This window comes from Bos taurus, chromosome 16 (genome assembly GCF_002263795.3).
Source record: "Bos taurus isolate L1 Dominette 01449 registration number 42190680 breed Hereford chromosome 16, ARS-UCD2.0, whole genome shotgun sequence".
Taxonomy (NCBI): Eukaryota; Metazoa; Chordata; class Mammalia; order Artiodactyla; family Bovidae; genus Bos; species Bos taurus.
In genome coordinates, this window is record NC_037343.1 from 58,644,655 (window position 1) to 58,660,005 (window position 15,351).

Genomic DNA, 15,351 nt, shown 5'->3' on the forward strand with positions numbered 1-15,351 from the left:
TAAAGAACTTTTTTCAAATTATAAATACATTTATATTATTATTGTTTATTCCAGAGATCAGAATTTGTTAAAGTTAAATGAACAGTTAATGGGCTACTTTATGTTTTATCTTTGTATCATCATTAAATTAGAGAGTTTTCTCTTAAGGATGCTGGAAGGCAAGATGGTTTCAGTTTTTTGTATTTATTGTTATTGTTCTTTCATTAATATCCAATGAATTACTCCTAAAGAATTAACAAAGGCACTGATGATACCAGGTTCCTCTTTTCCACTCTCTCAAGTGTAGAAAACAGTATTTTTTGGAAATCTTTTTTTTTTTTTCCCCCAAACTCATTTCTTTGATCTTCATTTGGCCTCAAATTGATCCCTCCCCACCCTCCAATGAACATTAGAAAGAGGAGGAGGCTGGAGAGGAAGTGAGAAGGTTGGAAGAATATCATGGTATTCACAGCCTTTCCCTACTCGTGCCTAGCACTAGAGGAAGGAGCTTCAATACATAACCAAGACAACACCACACCTCTCATTCCTTTGTCCTTTTATATACAACTGCTTAAATTAGCTTTATGTTCCCAGAAGATAGAAATAAGGTCTATTTTCAAACTGTGTTCAGGATCTAGCACCTTGCTTAATCAATGTTAAATAGTAACAGTGCATTTTAATTGACCTACTTTCAGAGCATCAGATTAAATTATTCTGCTAATTAATTGGTTGATCTCATATTTCACTTGTATTGTCAGGTTATTATTTTTCCCTTAAGGACTCAAGATACCACTGACAGTTCAAATACTTCTTCATTAATTACCATGTCTTAGATTTCACATAATCTTATTATAATTATTTTGATATCATATTTATTGAGGACCAGCATGTATTATGAGTGATTAAGAACAGAGAATTAGTTTCACCTCTTCTCACTAATATGCACATTGGTTCATTGCTCAAAATCCAATGAAAGGTATAGTTGGCTTGGCAGAAGACTGCCTTCAATTAGGTTTAATTGGTTAGACATTAAACTAGTTTCATGTAAGTGATCGATAAACATTTTATAACATTGGATCAAGTTTCTGATTCACTAGCCAAACGTTTCCTGTTAATCGGCTCATCCTGTCTTCCCTCGGTAGCTGTGATATGTAACTAGAACAATTGCTGCACTTTAAGAGAGAACCAGGCAAATTGGTAGGTTTTAAGGGAAAAAGAAGCAAGTCAGAGAAGGATTTTAAAGTCAACACAGGTCAAATGGCTAAAGAAACTAAGTTTAGCTTGGAAAACAGAAAATGTGGTGAGACACAAAAGCTACATGAAGTATTTAGAAGAATTTACATAGATAATAAATGGATTGATTTCATGTAACAAAACAAAGTCCAATGGGTGGATGTTACAGGGAGAAAACATTGTGCACAATATAAGAAAAAAATAAGCAAAGTGCTAGAATAATATATACATTGGAGGACCCTTGTACAGAGTCCCCTGTCACTCCTGGAGTTGCTAAAGAGGATAATTTTTTAAAATTCAGTTAGTAATTATGAATGCCTACTATGTGAGAAGCATTTATAATTTGCATGTAAGGCAATAAATAAATAAATAAAATGCTATTTAAAAAAATAACCTCAGGGTCTACCTTCAAAGCAGGCCCTGGTGCTCAGTAAATGTCAGTGGATTCCCAAAGTCTAAGTTCCTTGAGGATGAGAAAAACATACCAAGTATAGTTCTACTACCCTGAGGAGATCCTCAGCTCTGCCTATGAAGCCGCTTCTTCTTATGAGTCTCATAGGAATTAGTCCTTCGTGTCACGGTCTCTACGTGTTTGCCTTAACTCACTCTAGATAAATTGCTTCTTGGAAAAAAAAAAATTGCTTCTTGGCGTTAATATTTTTGTTAAACGTCTAACTACCCGATAGGTTCCCAAGGACCAACAGACGTCTTCCCAGAGGCCTCCTTGCCTGCTCTCCCCCTCCTCCTCACACTCACTGGACCACTTCCTTTGTTTCGCCTAATCCACAGTTTGTTTGCCCCTCTTGTACTATGAGGCAGAGGGGAAAATAACAGTGACCCAACACTCATCTGCACTTGCAACAAACAGAAGTTGTTGCCAAGGCAACCGCACCAGAGAGTCCTGCATCCAGCCAACAGGGTGTGAAGGGAGTTTGAGATGAGCTCACTTGAGGAGCAAGGGGACCCTTCAGGAGAAAAGCTGCCGTGATAAAGGAACCAAGGATTTGTCATTCCAAGGGATAGCTTTATCTCTTTCTCAATAAAGAGAAGAGCTTGTGAAAGCCCTGAAAGAGGGCAGGTTGGGTAAACAAAATGGGATTTCAAAGGATCTCGTTCAATTAATCTGACTGCGGGCAGATCAGAACAGCTGTGCTTGTGGGAACAAGCAGAGGGAAGACTTTAGGGCAAGGAGACACAAGAAAAGGTGGCAGGGCATTAAACACACTTCTGAACATGGTGTACACTCTAATAGGAGTGACTGCCTTTATTTCTACAATGCCCTTTGTCCAGGATCCTGCAAGCACAGAATAGATATTACCTCCCTGGGCTTCCAAACACCCCTGTGAGCCTCAGCAGATCAAGGGTGGGGATTATATTACAGATGGGAAAGCTGGCACTCAAAAGCAGCATATGTGCCAAGGCCCATTCACAAAGCAGTGGCATAGCCAGAAACAGGATGCAGGTAAAAATAACAATACATTTCTTTCTCTTTTTTGTTGCTTCTTAACATCTTCCCTACTGGATCAAGATCTAGTTCACAAAACGAGTTTAAAGAGCCAGATTCTTCCTTTTCCCCCAACAAGGTGACTTTATATTCTCTGAATGTAATTGTTTAAGCCCTGACACTGCGGACGGAGAGGCGGGTCAAGGGTGGGCTTGTGGACTACAGAGATCACATGAAAATGTCCCTGAATAGTCCTGCAGCTGCTTTGGACTTTGCTCTCCTGGTTTACTGGCAGTAATTTTAGGGGATTCATTTTGGCACCTCCCAACCATGCGGATTCTCAATCTGGGAATCTTAATCAATAAACAAATGTTTATTGATTTCCTACCATGTTCAGACCTAGTGCTATGACTAAATAACAAATGTTAGCTTTGGTACTCTCCTGCCCCAAAATACTATATATCTACCACAGAGCCTTCTACAGAAGAAGTACTAAAAACATGTAGTGAACAATAAATAAAGAGAAAATGAAAACGAAGACACCATAGACCATATGGCAGAGTGCAGCAGGGTTCTGAAAAAGTGGAGTATTGGGACTTGAAGCCAGGGGAGCCTTGATCAAGGAGGGGTCCTTGAACCAACTGTCAGAGGCTCGTCCTCTGAATGGAATCATATGGCACCAGCCACAGATGAAACAGATCTGTACGCACACCATTTCACAGTATCTTTCACGTGTGCTTCAGTGAAAACATATGATGAATAAATGGATGGGTGAATCAACATCCCAAGACAGTCATCACCGTCAGCATCATCAGCATGACCAACACCATCACATAATGCTACTTTCCATTGCATCAGAAATTCATAGCTGATACTCAATTAATGAGACCTCTAAGTTCTCACACAGTACAGAAGGCCAAGATCTGGGGGATCTGAGTCTTGCCTCTGCCCCTTTATACCCTTATGTCTTTAGGACAAGCCTCCAAGTCTCTGCCTCTTCCTTTATAAATTATGAATGAAATAATTATATTTACCTCAGTGGTTTTGGTAGGGATGAAATTAAATAATGCATGCAAAGATGCCTTGCAAACTGTAAAACAGTGTACAAATCTCAGTCATTATTGCCATCAATAATGTAACTTAGCATGCCATGAATTGATGTCATGTGTTCCATACTTTCCCCACCAAAGTACTGTCATATATCACAGGTCATTTAAGATAAGTAAGTCAAAGTTGATGTAAAATTATTTTGTTCCAAGGTCTAACAGCCAAAAGTGGAGTCACGTTTCAGACTCCTGGCCTGAACCCCTTCCACAAAGCAGCTCCTAGAAGGCCAATTTAGCAGATTCTGTTGTAAGGATAGAAGCTGAATGTTTGCCTTTCTCCCTTCTCTGTTCTCATCTCTCAGTGTCACCACATCAAAGCAGGATTGGAAACATTTTTTCAGTTGTTTCTTGTCTCTGTCCTCACTCAAGGCCAGATGCTGCTCCTCTTTACTAAAGACTGTGGCAGCCCTCAGTCAGCCTCTGAGTTGGACTCCTTCCCCTATCACACTCCAGTCTGGACTCTGATGTTAAGTTAGCTTTATCAAGCATCATGTGAACATGTGACTGCCCTTCTCAACCCCTTCAAGCAGCTTCAGCTTGCTTCTTTTCCTAAAAGCCCCGTTCATGGAATTTGAACCTTTAACTGGATGCTCTCCAGCTCTCAGAGCCCAGAGTTTAGGTGGGGTGGGACTGTCCAGTTAGCATTGTATTTACCATCTCCTTGCAGAGTACTAGTCCCCACTAGATCCTTGATATGAATTTATTCACTTAGAGGAATCAGATTGAACCCTACACAGCAGCCACTCTTCCAACTTCCCCTCTGTGTCCTTATACACAAGCTCACAAATTCCCAGCCACACCTCATATCCACAAATTTCATAGCAGGTATTCAAAAAAATACTTGATACAGGCATCTCCAATGAGGGTGGTAATTCATGATATTTACCCTTCTTCTCCTTTCCTGTATACCAGTAGCTGCCCTCTTATTCATCACCTTCCCTGGCTTGGTGGCAGCAATTCCCTCACCCACCAATCCCACACAGGCATCCATTATCCTTCACATTTTGCACAATATGCTTGCTGTCACCCCACAGAACCACCCTCCCTAGTCTTCTCCAGCAAGAGATGGGCCCATCTCCCAGTTAGAACTGTGTTTGAGTCCCCTCTAGCAGAAGCCCCTCCAAACACCCTCCCAAATATTCTTCCATGGGGTCTATTTCAAAATGGGACTCTCTTCCACAGCAGCCAATTGGTATTGAGTGCCTGTTATTTACAGGTCCTACTATGAGATGCCAAGAAAGCTACTTGATGTGTGTTTTAATCCCCCTTTGGGGACCTTAAGATGAAGTTGGTGATACAAGAAGGGTACATCAGATAGTTATGATGGCTTACAAGGTCCTTACATGTGTAGGCATTTCTTTTTTTTTTTTTTTTCACTTGGTTTTTCATTCTCTTTTTTTTTTATTTTATTTTATTTTTAAACTTTACATAATTGTATTAGTTTTGCCAAATATCAAAATGAATCCATTTCTTTTTGACCTTTACATGGGATCTATTTATGCAGCTGGAGCCAGCTGCCCACTGGTTGTTTTTGTATCTGTATTCCTTCTGCAGTCTGCTTGTTTGTAAAGATTTCTGAGTGTCAGTTCTACTCAGGGGTCTTTGTATACATTTTTAATTGGAGGATAATTGCTTTACAATATTGTATTGGTTCCTGCTGTACAAAAATGTGAATCAGCTATAAGGATACATATGTTCCCTCCCTCTTGAACCTCCTGCCTACCCCGCTGTGTAAATTTTTTTTTTTTTTTTTTTTATGAATGCCTAAACTCTCCTACCAGAACAGAAGTAGAGGGTTGTTACACTTAGGTCCTTTCTGTCACCCCACAGACTGCTACATGCAATGGCTTTCAGGAAGTGCTGGTGATGGAAGCTGGCTAAAAGAGGTAATCTGACCTTGTTATCATTGTCACACACACACAGATCTGGAAGCATTGACCTCCATTAGGAGAAGGAAATGGCAACCTACTCCAGTGTTCTTGCCTGGAGAATCCCAGGGACGGGGGAGCCTCGTGGGCTGCCGTCTATGAGGTCGCACAGGGTCAGACATGACTGAAGCAACTTAGCAGCAGAATCTCAATGTCACCCTTTCCAGAAGAATGTTAATCAACTCATATCAACTTCCTTATGATTGAGGGACTCCATAACTTAATCTGACACCAGATTTTGAGATATGACTATGCCTGCAATCAGGTGCCTAGGATCACAAAAATCTCCACAATTTTACCATAGTTCTTCAAGAAATTGCTTTCTCCATCCCCTTCTAAATTCTTTCAGAATATGTTGTTTCTCTTATGCTCTTAACACATGACATACATTACCTCCTAGTTGATTGACTGATTCATTCAAAAATATTTATTATCTCTCTATATTGTACACTGGTGATAAAAACAACATGGTCATCTCTGATGAAAATAATTCAGTGTCCAAAAAAATAAATAGCTTACTGTCTAGTGAGAAAAACAGCTAAAAACACAGGAAACTCAAAGTGCAAAGGTGAAGGTAGGAAAAGAGTTCAATTAAAGCCAATAAGTGGGGGACCTAATCCAGGAAGGGTGGATTTCCTCAAAAAGGTAGCCACAAAATTTGATCTGAGGATGAATAAGTCTTTAGTGAGATACAGGGAGAAGGAGAGAAACACCTGAAGATGTAAGGGATTTGTAAGCCATGTAACTATGTTATGCATATTTCATGTATCACCAACTTCATCGTAAGGTCCCTAAAGGCAGGAACTAAAACACATATTATGTCACTTCCTTGGCACCTAATATGAAGACCTGTCTCTAACAGGCAAACTGTATCTACTGGCGACTGTGAGAATCTCATTTTGATGTGTCTTAGTTGTCAAATTCTGAGGAAAAGTACTAGCCTTCAGGGGAGACAGCCTGCTCATCCACTGCCATAACTGACAAAAAAAGATGGTCATAATATGCAGATGACGGGGAATCCTCCACTCTTTCTTTGTTAGAGGGTCTAGAAGAGAATGGGACATCTCCACCTTCAACTATAATCCTGTACACTGGCAATATGCTGAGACAGGGAAGTCAGGAGATCTGGGAAACCTAGCCACATCAGAAAGTGAGGACAGCCATGTCTTAAGACCCTTTTGCAGGCCTCTGTTGCCTGGCGCAGGGCCTGTAGTGTGAAAGAAGCACCTAGAAAGGTTGCTATCTACTCCCACTTAGGAACCTATTCGTAATCATGTCTGTTCTAAAGAGCTTCTTTTTGTTCTCATGATTAGGAAAAGGAGGTAGAAGGATGATGCCCACATTCAGATGGGCTTGTCCAATGATCCTCCCCAGAGAGAGCAGAGAACCAGCTCAGGGAGGAGCAGAGAGATGGCAGTGTGGTATCAGAGACCCACCCTCGTTCCCTCCCCTCAGCCCTACCTGGCTCTTTACCAAGTCAGACTAGAAGTACTACTTGCTCCAGCCCCAAGTTACTCAGATGATTTACTCATAAGCCAATGGCGTAAATGTTGGAGAACATAGATTTTAAAATGCTTGACTTTTCTGAAAATGCCTGGATAACATGAGCTGTAAATAACTAATACTCAGCAAATAAAACCTGCTACTTGAACAGTAGGATTTTTGGCTCTTAGGAGATTCTATCCATAAGTCTCCCAAGTCTCCCAAGGCAAGTGTCTTTACAAAGTCATCTTCAACTAAGCTAGGAAATCTATGAAGAGAAATGGAAAAGACACGTATAGGGGCGGCTGGGAGCAAGTGGGAGTGAGAAAGTTAGCACAGGAGCTCTTGATCACCTGCATAGCTTCAGACCGGTATTCTGCTGAGGCATTACAGAATGTAGAAAATGGTAAGAAGGAAGAAAAAGAATATGTATATGTGTATAACTGAGCCACTTTGCTGTACAGCAGAGATGGGCACAACATTTTAAATTAACTATATTCAATAAAAAATAAACATATCTGAAACCAACAAATCAATAAAGACAAAAATTTTAAAGGGAAAAAATAAAAAATAAAAGATAGTTTAAAAAAACAGATGAGGGTTTCCCTGGTGGTCCAGTGGCTGGGAGTTGCCTGCCAATGCAGGAAATACGGGTTTGGTTCCTGTTCTGGCAAGTAAGTGGTGAACCACAACTACAGAGCCCATGTGCTGTAAATACTGAAGCCTGAGGGTCCTGGAACCCCGGCTCCACAACAAGAGAAGTCGCTGCAGTGAGAAAACCGCCCACAGCAACTACAGAGTAGCCCCTGCTCTCCATAACTAGAGAAAGCCCACGCATAGCAATGAAGACTCAGCAGGGCCAAAAAAAAAAAAAACCCAGATAAAATGCAGACTAGAAGTAAAAGACCAGAAATGTTAAAAAGAATAACAGATAACGGGAAGCAACAAGACAATAAACTTAAAGTTTAGGCTAAAAATCTCAAATGATTAAGGGCTAGAAAATAAGGCGGAGCCAAATAACTGGTGAGAAAACAAAAGCCCTGAGCTATCAAGTCAAGAGATTAAAATGTGGAGTTAAAAGATGTAAGAGTGTGATAAAGCTAAAATCCAAAGATAAACTTAGAGCTTTGGGGAACCAGGCCTAAAAATCAATAGAAGGAAAGAACAAGCTCATAGGCCAGGAGGTGGGGGGAAGGGCAGAGAAGAAGAGAAAAAAGAGCTGGTGAAAAAATAAGAGAGGGTCTGATGGGAGGGTCTTGAAACCTCAGCTTATGAACAGGAAGCAGGCTTCTCTGGCCACAGTATCCTTGTTGCTTATCAGAGACAAATGTATCTAGAGTCAAATGCAGCCATTTCTATCTTGACCCTAGGGTGCTTCTGGAGATTTCTGACACAGTATCAGGCTTCAGTTTCACTCTGCCTATGAGGAAGAGGAAAGATGTATAGGTCTTCCAGAGCTGGGCCACAGATAACTAACCTCCTCAGATGCCACGAGCTTCGATGTTACCTTTTCCCAGAAGGAAAACTCTACTCTCAGCCCTAGGTTAGCTCTGCATCAGAACACTTGGCTTGAGAGTCAGGAATCTGGTACTCATGACCCCACACGCCCCCACAGAGACCTGACTGCTGCCGCCAATCTCCTAACCACTCTTGCTTGTCTGATGTTGAAAAACCACATGTTGAAAAACATATCAGTAGCTAAATTATATCCAGCACATCAAAAACCAAGCTGGGCCAAGGCGAGGCTGTCAAGTGGAGCCATAGGGTCTCCCTAGGTCCTGTCTCCCAGAGTCCCAGCTGTTTTCCCCTTTCTGCTTCCCAGGTCTTTCTCCTGTTATGTCTGGAGACTGATCTGGCTTGTCTCATCATCTCCCAGTGCACTCCCACCCTTTGACCCTGCGTTTTGGATCATGAACTAAGGTCAACATCTTTCTGGTACTCTAGGGCACACCTGAATATCCCATAGTGTTGACCTTATTTCTGTGTAAGCCTGGGCAAGGCAGCTTCTCTTTCTTCCAGTGATAACATACTCTGACTCTAATTCCAACCAGCTATCTTACAGCATTGGTCACAAGGGAGACCAGGAGAGTATGTTTCTGATTCTGCGTAAAACCATCCTGGCTGCTAGAAAAACAAAGCACAACACATGCTGTATGAAGAATAAGCCCATCACATCACGCTCCTGTGTGAGGGCAGGCCAATTCATTTTTAAAAATCGAGACACTTTATGGGGAAGCAAATCTCGCAGATTTCTCTTGTTCTTTGCCCTCAACTAATTCTTCGAAATGGAAAGACAGCACCGTGGGAGAAATATGTCCTGGTGTTACTAACACAGAGAGATCCTGGGAAACAAGAGGAAGTTTTGTTACCATTGAGGTGATGTCCATTCAGAGCTGTCATGTCTGACACTGCTTCCTGTCTCTTTGCCTTAATAATGAGTTTCCAGAAATCAAGTGATGAAGGCTCCCTGAGTAATGCAACTGGAGAGGAATTCATCTATGATGCTGCAAGTGACAACATAGACTGCTTTTCACGTTGCTTAAAGCATGCGATATGCCATTCTTGTAGTACAACACCTCACAAAACCTGTCCATAGAAATGACGCTGGAGGAGCCTATCAGCTCTAGAATACCAAATCTTCCTCCGATAAACTACCCTTGCAGATGGGGCAACTAATTAGGTCCCATGTGCTGAATGCAGAGGAACTTTAAAATAATCTTTTTTTTTTTTTCCAGGGTAACCTGAGCCTGGAGAAAACAATGGGCAATTTAGTGTAGACAACTGTGAAGTGTTGACTTTGGCAGGGGATACATGGAGTGAGCCCAGTGTGAGAGTTTATGGGTCCAGAGTGGGCCAGGCAAATGAGTGAATGTTTTGCTTGGCTAGTTACACTACCAGAGTGTCCTCCAGACAAAGGCTGACCTCCTTTGGAGATCTGGGTCAAGGTGAGGGAAGAAATATCTTTTGTTTGTTAATCCCAGTGCTACCTATTTCCCCTGGGGTTGGATTAGTGTCCTTTCAAAGAAAGAGCCAGAAAAACAGAAATCAGTGTGTCAGCTTATCAACTGAGGGCTCACAGCTTTACCATTCAACAAATAACAGTCACTCAAGGGCGATCTTAGGTAGGGATGTAGTCTCTTTTAAAACGCCATGAATGTAAATTGGTGCAGCCACTATGGAGAACAGTATGTTCCCTAAAAAACTAAAAATAGAGCTACCTCATGATCTACTCCTGGGCATATATCCAGAGAAAACCATGGTTCAAAGGTTGCATGCACCTCAAGGTTTATTGCAGCACAACTTTACTACAGCCAAGACATGGAAGCAACCTAAATGTCCATCTACAGATGAGTGGATAAAGAATATGTGGTGCATATATACAACGGAATATTACTCAGCCATTAAAAAAGGAAATAATGCCATTTGTAGCAACACAGATGGACCTGGAGATTATTATACTAAACGAAGTAAGTTAGACAGAGAAAGATAAATATCATATGATATAATTTATATGAGAAATCTAAAAGCAGTGATACAGATGAATTTACTTACAAACAGAAACAGATTCATAGACATAGAAAACAAGCTTATGGTCACCAGAGAAAAGGTGAGGGCTAGGGACAGATTGGGAATTTGGGATTGACATAGTACACTCCTATATTTAAAATAGATAACAAACAAAGACCTACTGTCTGGCACAGGAAACTGCTCAATAATCTGTAATAACTTAAATGGGAAAAGAATAGATATATGGGTGCATGTGTGCATGCTCATTCGCTTCAGTTATGTCCAACTCTTTGCCACCCTATGGACTGTAGCCCACCAGGCTCCTCAGTCCATGAGATTTTCTAGGCAAGTTTTTCTAGGGGTGCCATGCCCTCCTCCAGGGGATCTTCCCGACCCTGGGGTTGAACCTGCATCTCCTGCATTGAAGGCAGAGTCTTTTCTGCTGAGCCACCAGGGAAGTCCCGGATATATGTGTATGTATAACCAAATCACTTTGCTATATAACTGAAAGTAAGATAACATTGTAAATCAACTATCAGTTCAGTTCAGTTCAGTTGCTTAGTCATGTCCGACTCTTTGTGACCCCACGAATCACAGCACGCCAGGCCTCCCTGTCCATCACCAACTCCCGGAGTTCACTCAGACTCACGTCCATTGAGTCAGTGATGCCATCCAGCCATCTCATCCTCTGTCATCCCCTTCTCCTCCTGCCCCCAATCCCTCCCAGCATCAGAATCTTTTCCAATGAGTCAACTCTTCGCATGCTGGACTAGAAGAAACACAAGCTGGAATCAAGATTGCCAGGAGAAATATCAATAACCTCAGATATGCAGATGACACCACCCTTATGGCAGAAAATGAAGAGGAACTAAAAAGCCTCTTGATGAAGGTGAAAGTGGAGAGTGAAAAAGTTGGCTTAAAGCTCAACATTCAGAAAACGAAGATCATGGCATCCGGCCCCATCACTTCATGGGAAATAGATGGGGAAACAGTTGAAACAGTGTCAGACTTTATTTTTGGGGGCTCCAAAATCACTGCAGATGGTGACTGCAGCCATGAAATTAAAAGACGCTTACTCCTTGGAAGGAAAGTTATGACCAACCTAGATAGCATATTGAAAAGCAGAGAGATTACTTTGCCAACAAAGGTCCGTCTAGTCAAGGCTATGGTTTTTCCAGTGATCATGTATGGATGTGAGAGTTGGACTGTGAAGAAGGTGCCGAAGAATTGATGCTTTTGAACTGTGGTGTTGGAGAAGACTCTTGAGAGTCCCTTGGACTGCAAGGAGATCCAATCAGTCCATTCTGAAGGAGATCAGCCCTGGGATTTCTTTGGAAGGAATGATGCTAAAGCTGAAACTCCAGTACTTTGGCCCCAATATAAAATAAAATTTTAAATAAACAAATTCCACATACAAGAAATATATAGAAAAAAAATCTATTGATTGATTGCTTGATCTATCTATTGAGAGACAGGAGACAAAATGCAAATGTGATAAAAAAAAATTTAGAACAAAATTCCCAGGTTTTCCCTTTAACCAGAAGCTCCCACTCCCAACTTTTAGGATGCACATGCACATCCAGACATCAGAGGGCACACACCACTGCCCTGGCTGGATCTTACTTGAGATACAACCATATCTGAGACTATAGGAAGTAATGACTCATTATTCAGTTCAGTTTGGCAGCCATGAAGTCCACACACATCAGGTTTTTGATACCTCCGTTTTTCCTTCCAGGCTTTTCTATAGGTAGAAATCTAGAGCAATGCCTCAATCTTCTTAGTGACTGAGGAATTCAACTCAATTGTGTCTCAGTTTTGTAGAACCCATACTCAGCTGACTCACCTCCCATTCGCTCAGAACTCAGCCTGGACACATTCCTACCTTCTGTCCACAGAACTTCTCTGAACCCCAGAAGTGTCTGTGTTTTGGGGTGTTTGTGAACATACTGTCAACCTTTTGTATCTTCTTCTGTTACGAATTACTTCACACTTTTTGACTCACAGTCAGAAAGTGACCGCACCCAAATTCATCTATTTTAAGAATGTTCTCTCTGCTGAACACTAGATGAAGTTTTGCACTTCTCTTAGGTCCAAGCACATGTTCCTTCTATACAGGGATTTTCCACCAGTGGAAACAAACCTCAGTGCAAATATTTTAATAACCCTGCTTTTTTTTTTTCTTATATCTACTGACCCAACAGTAGTGGGGTGAAAAGTGGGAATTCTTTATCTATAAAGAAAATTTAGCTTAGAGAGAATCATTGAAGATTTCAAAAATGAAAAAAAAAAAAGACACATTTAAAAAATCTGTTAATATGGACTAAAATGTTCAGACTGTGTGAGCATTAACCAAACTCTCCTTCTTAAGCCTCAGTATTGTTAATAAGTCACTTGATACAGAGTGGCAGAAAAAGAAAGAGATGGGTTGAATTGAGGATGTAAAAAGTTCAGTTTCCTATGGTGAGCGACAAGCCAAACATGAAATGATCCTTTTAGGAAGCCACCACTTGGAATACATCAGCTGGAATATGCTATTGCTTAAAAATAAAGAAAAGAAAAAGTCAAGCAACTCAATTTCCTTTTACGAGTGGGATTCAGCTAGGGTAGCTGTGCAGGATAGGGACATCTATTTTATTTTCAGATGCACATATTATGGAAAGAGTCCACATGAGAGCCATGAATGTTACCATAATTCTTGAAGGAGCCATCAAAGAGAATGGGTTATGGAGCTGGATGACGGATGTGTATGTCCTTCTAGCAGTCCCACTTATGAACAATGTGACAAGGACTGAAGTTCTGCATGCAGATTGCCGATACAACTGTTTGCATATTAAATGTCTCTGTGCTCCTCTATTGCCTGCCTGCCTTAAATCACCATTTCCTAGGTACCTACCCAAAAGGCTTATCTGCTCTGACCCAACATCTAATGGGCAATCACTTAGATGTAATGCATTTGGACTCCTAGAATTGTAGGCTGGAGAAAACCTTAGAGATACTTTAAAACTCAATTCTTATTCAATAACATGTATTTCTCTCAAATTATAAAATTGGCATGGACTCATTTTATGGAATATGAAAAACAGTGTAAAAGTGAAATAACCTAGAATTCACTAATCCTTTCTGAATTTCCTCTTAGGTTTTTTTGGTGGGAGGATGGTGTATATACATATAAAAATATTTGCATATATGGTAAATATATATGTGTGCATATATATATATATATACAAACATATGCATATGCACATGCTCACACATTTTTAAGTTTACAAAATTGAGATTATACTGTAAGTCCAGCTTTTAACAATACGTACATGATGTGAATTTTCCTATATCAGTAAATATTCTTCAAAAGCCACAATTAAAAATATAATTAAGTGAGGTGAAATACACATAGTATAAAGTTAACCTTTTGAAAATGAACAATTTAGTGGCATCCAGCACATTCACCACGCTGTGCAACTGCCACCTGTCTCCAGCTCCACCGCATTTTTGTCACTCCAAGATAAAACCCCACATCCATTAAAGAGTCTCTCTCCATTCTGCCCTCCCCTGCTTCCATAACCTGTGCACTACCACTCTACATTCTGTCCCTATGAATTACCTATTCTGAATATTTCATATACATGGAATCATGCAAGATGTGACCCTTTTGTGTCTGACTTTCTTCCCTCAGAATAAAATTTTTGAGGTTCATCCATATTGTACAGTGTATCAGTACTTCATACTTTGTTATGGCTGAGAAGCCGTTCACAGCATGTGTATATCACAATTCACTCTGCCATTCACCAGTTAGTGGTATTTGGGCTGTTTCCACCTTTTGGTTACTGTGAACAGCGCTGCTGTGAACACGTGTATACATAAACTTCTTTGAGTCCTTGTTTTCAGTTTTTTCGGGTAAATATGGAAGAGAGGTATTATAGGATCATATGATAATTCCATTTAACTCCTTAAGTAACCATGAAATTATTTTTCATAGCTTTTGGATCATTTAACATTTCTACCAGCAATGTACCAGAGGCTTCCCTGGTGGCTGAAATGGTAAAGAATCTGCCTGCAGTGCAGGAGACCTGGGTTTGATCCTTGGGTCGGGAAGATCTCCTGGAGGAGGAAATGACAAACCATTCTAGTATTCTTGCCTGGAAAAGCCCATGGACAGAGGAGCCTGGCGGGCCATAGTCCATGGGGTCACAAACAGTTGGATACAACTGAGCAACTAACACTTTCGCTTTCACACTTTCCAGCAATGCACAAGGGTTATATTTTCTCCACATCCTCACCATTACTTGCTATCTTATGTTTTTAAAAAAATCTATAGTAGCCATCTCTTATTGTGGGCATTAAGTGGTACCTCATTATGGTAAAACCACAATTTTTAAATGTCAACTGGTTTTTCCATAATATGTTAACCAGTTCCTATCCTTTCTTGGCATTTAGTTTGTATTGAAATTGTCCCTACTGTAAATAGCTATATGATGAAATCCTTTGGTTCAGTTCAGTACAGTCACTCGGTCGTATCTTACTCTTTGCGACCCCATGAATCGCAGCACGCCAGGCCTCCCTGTCCATTACCAACTCCCAGAGTTTACCCAAAGTCATGTCCATCAAGTCGGTGATGCCATCAAGCCATCTCATCCTCTGTCATCCCCTTCTCCTTCTGCCCCCAGTCCCT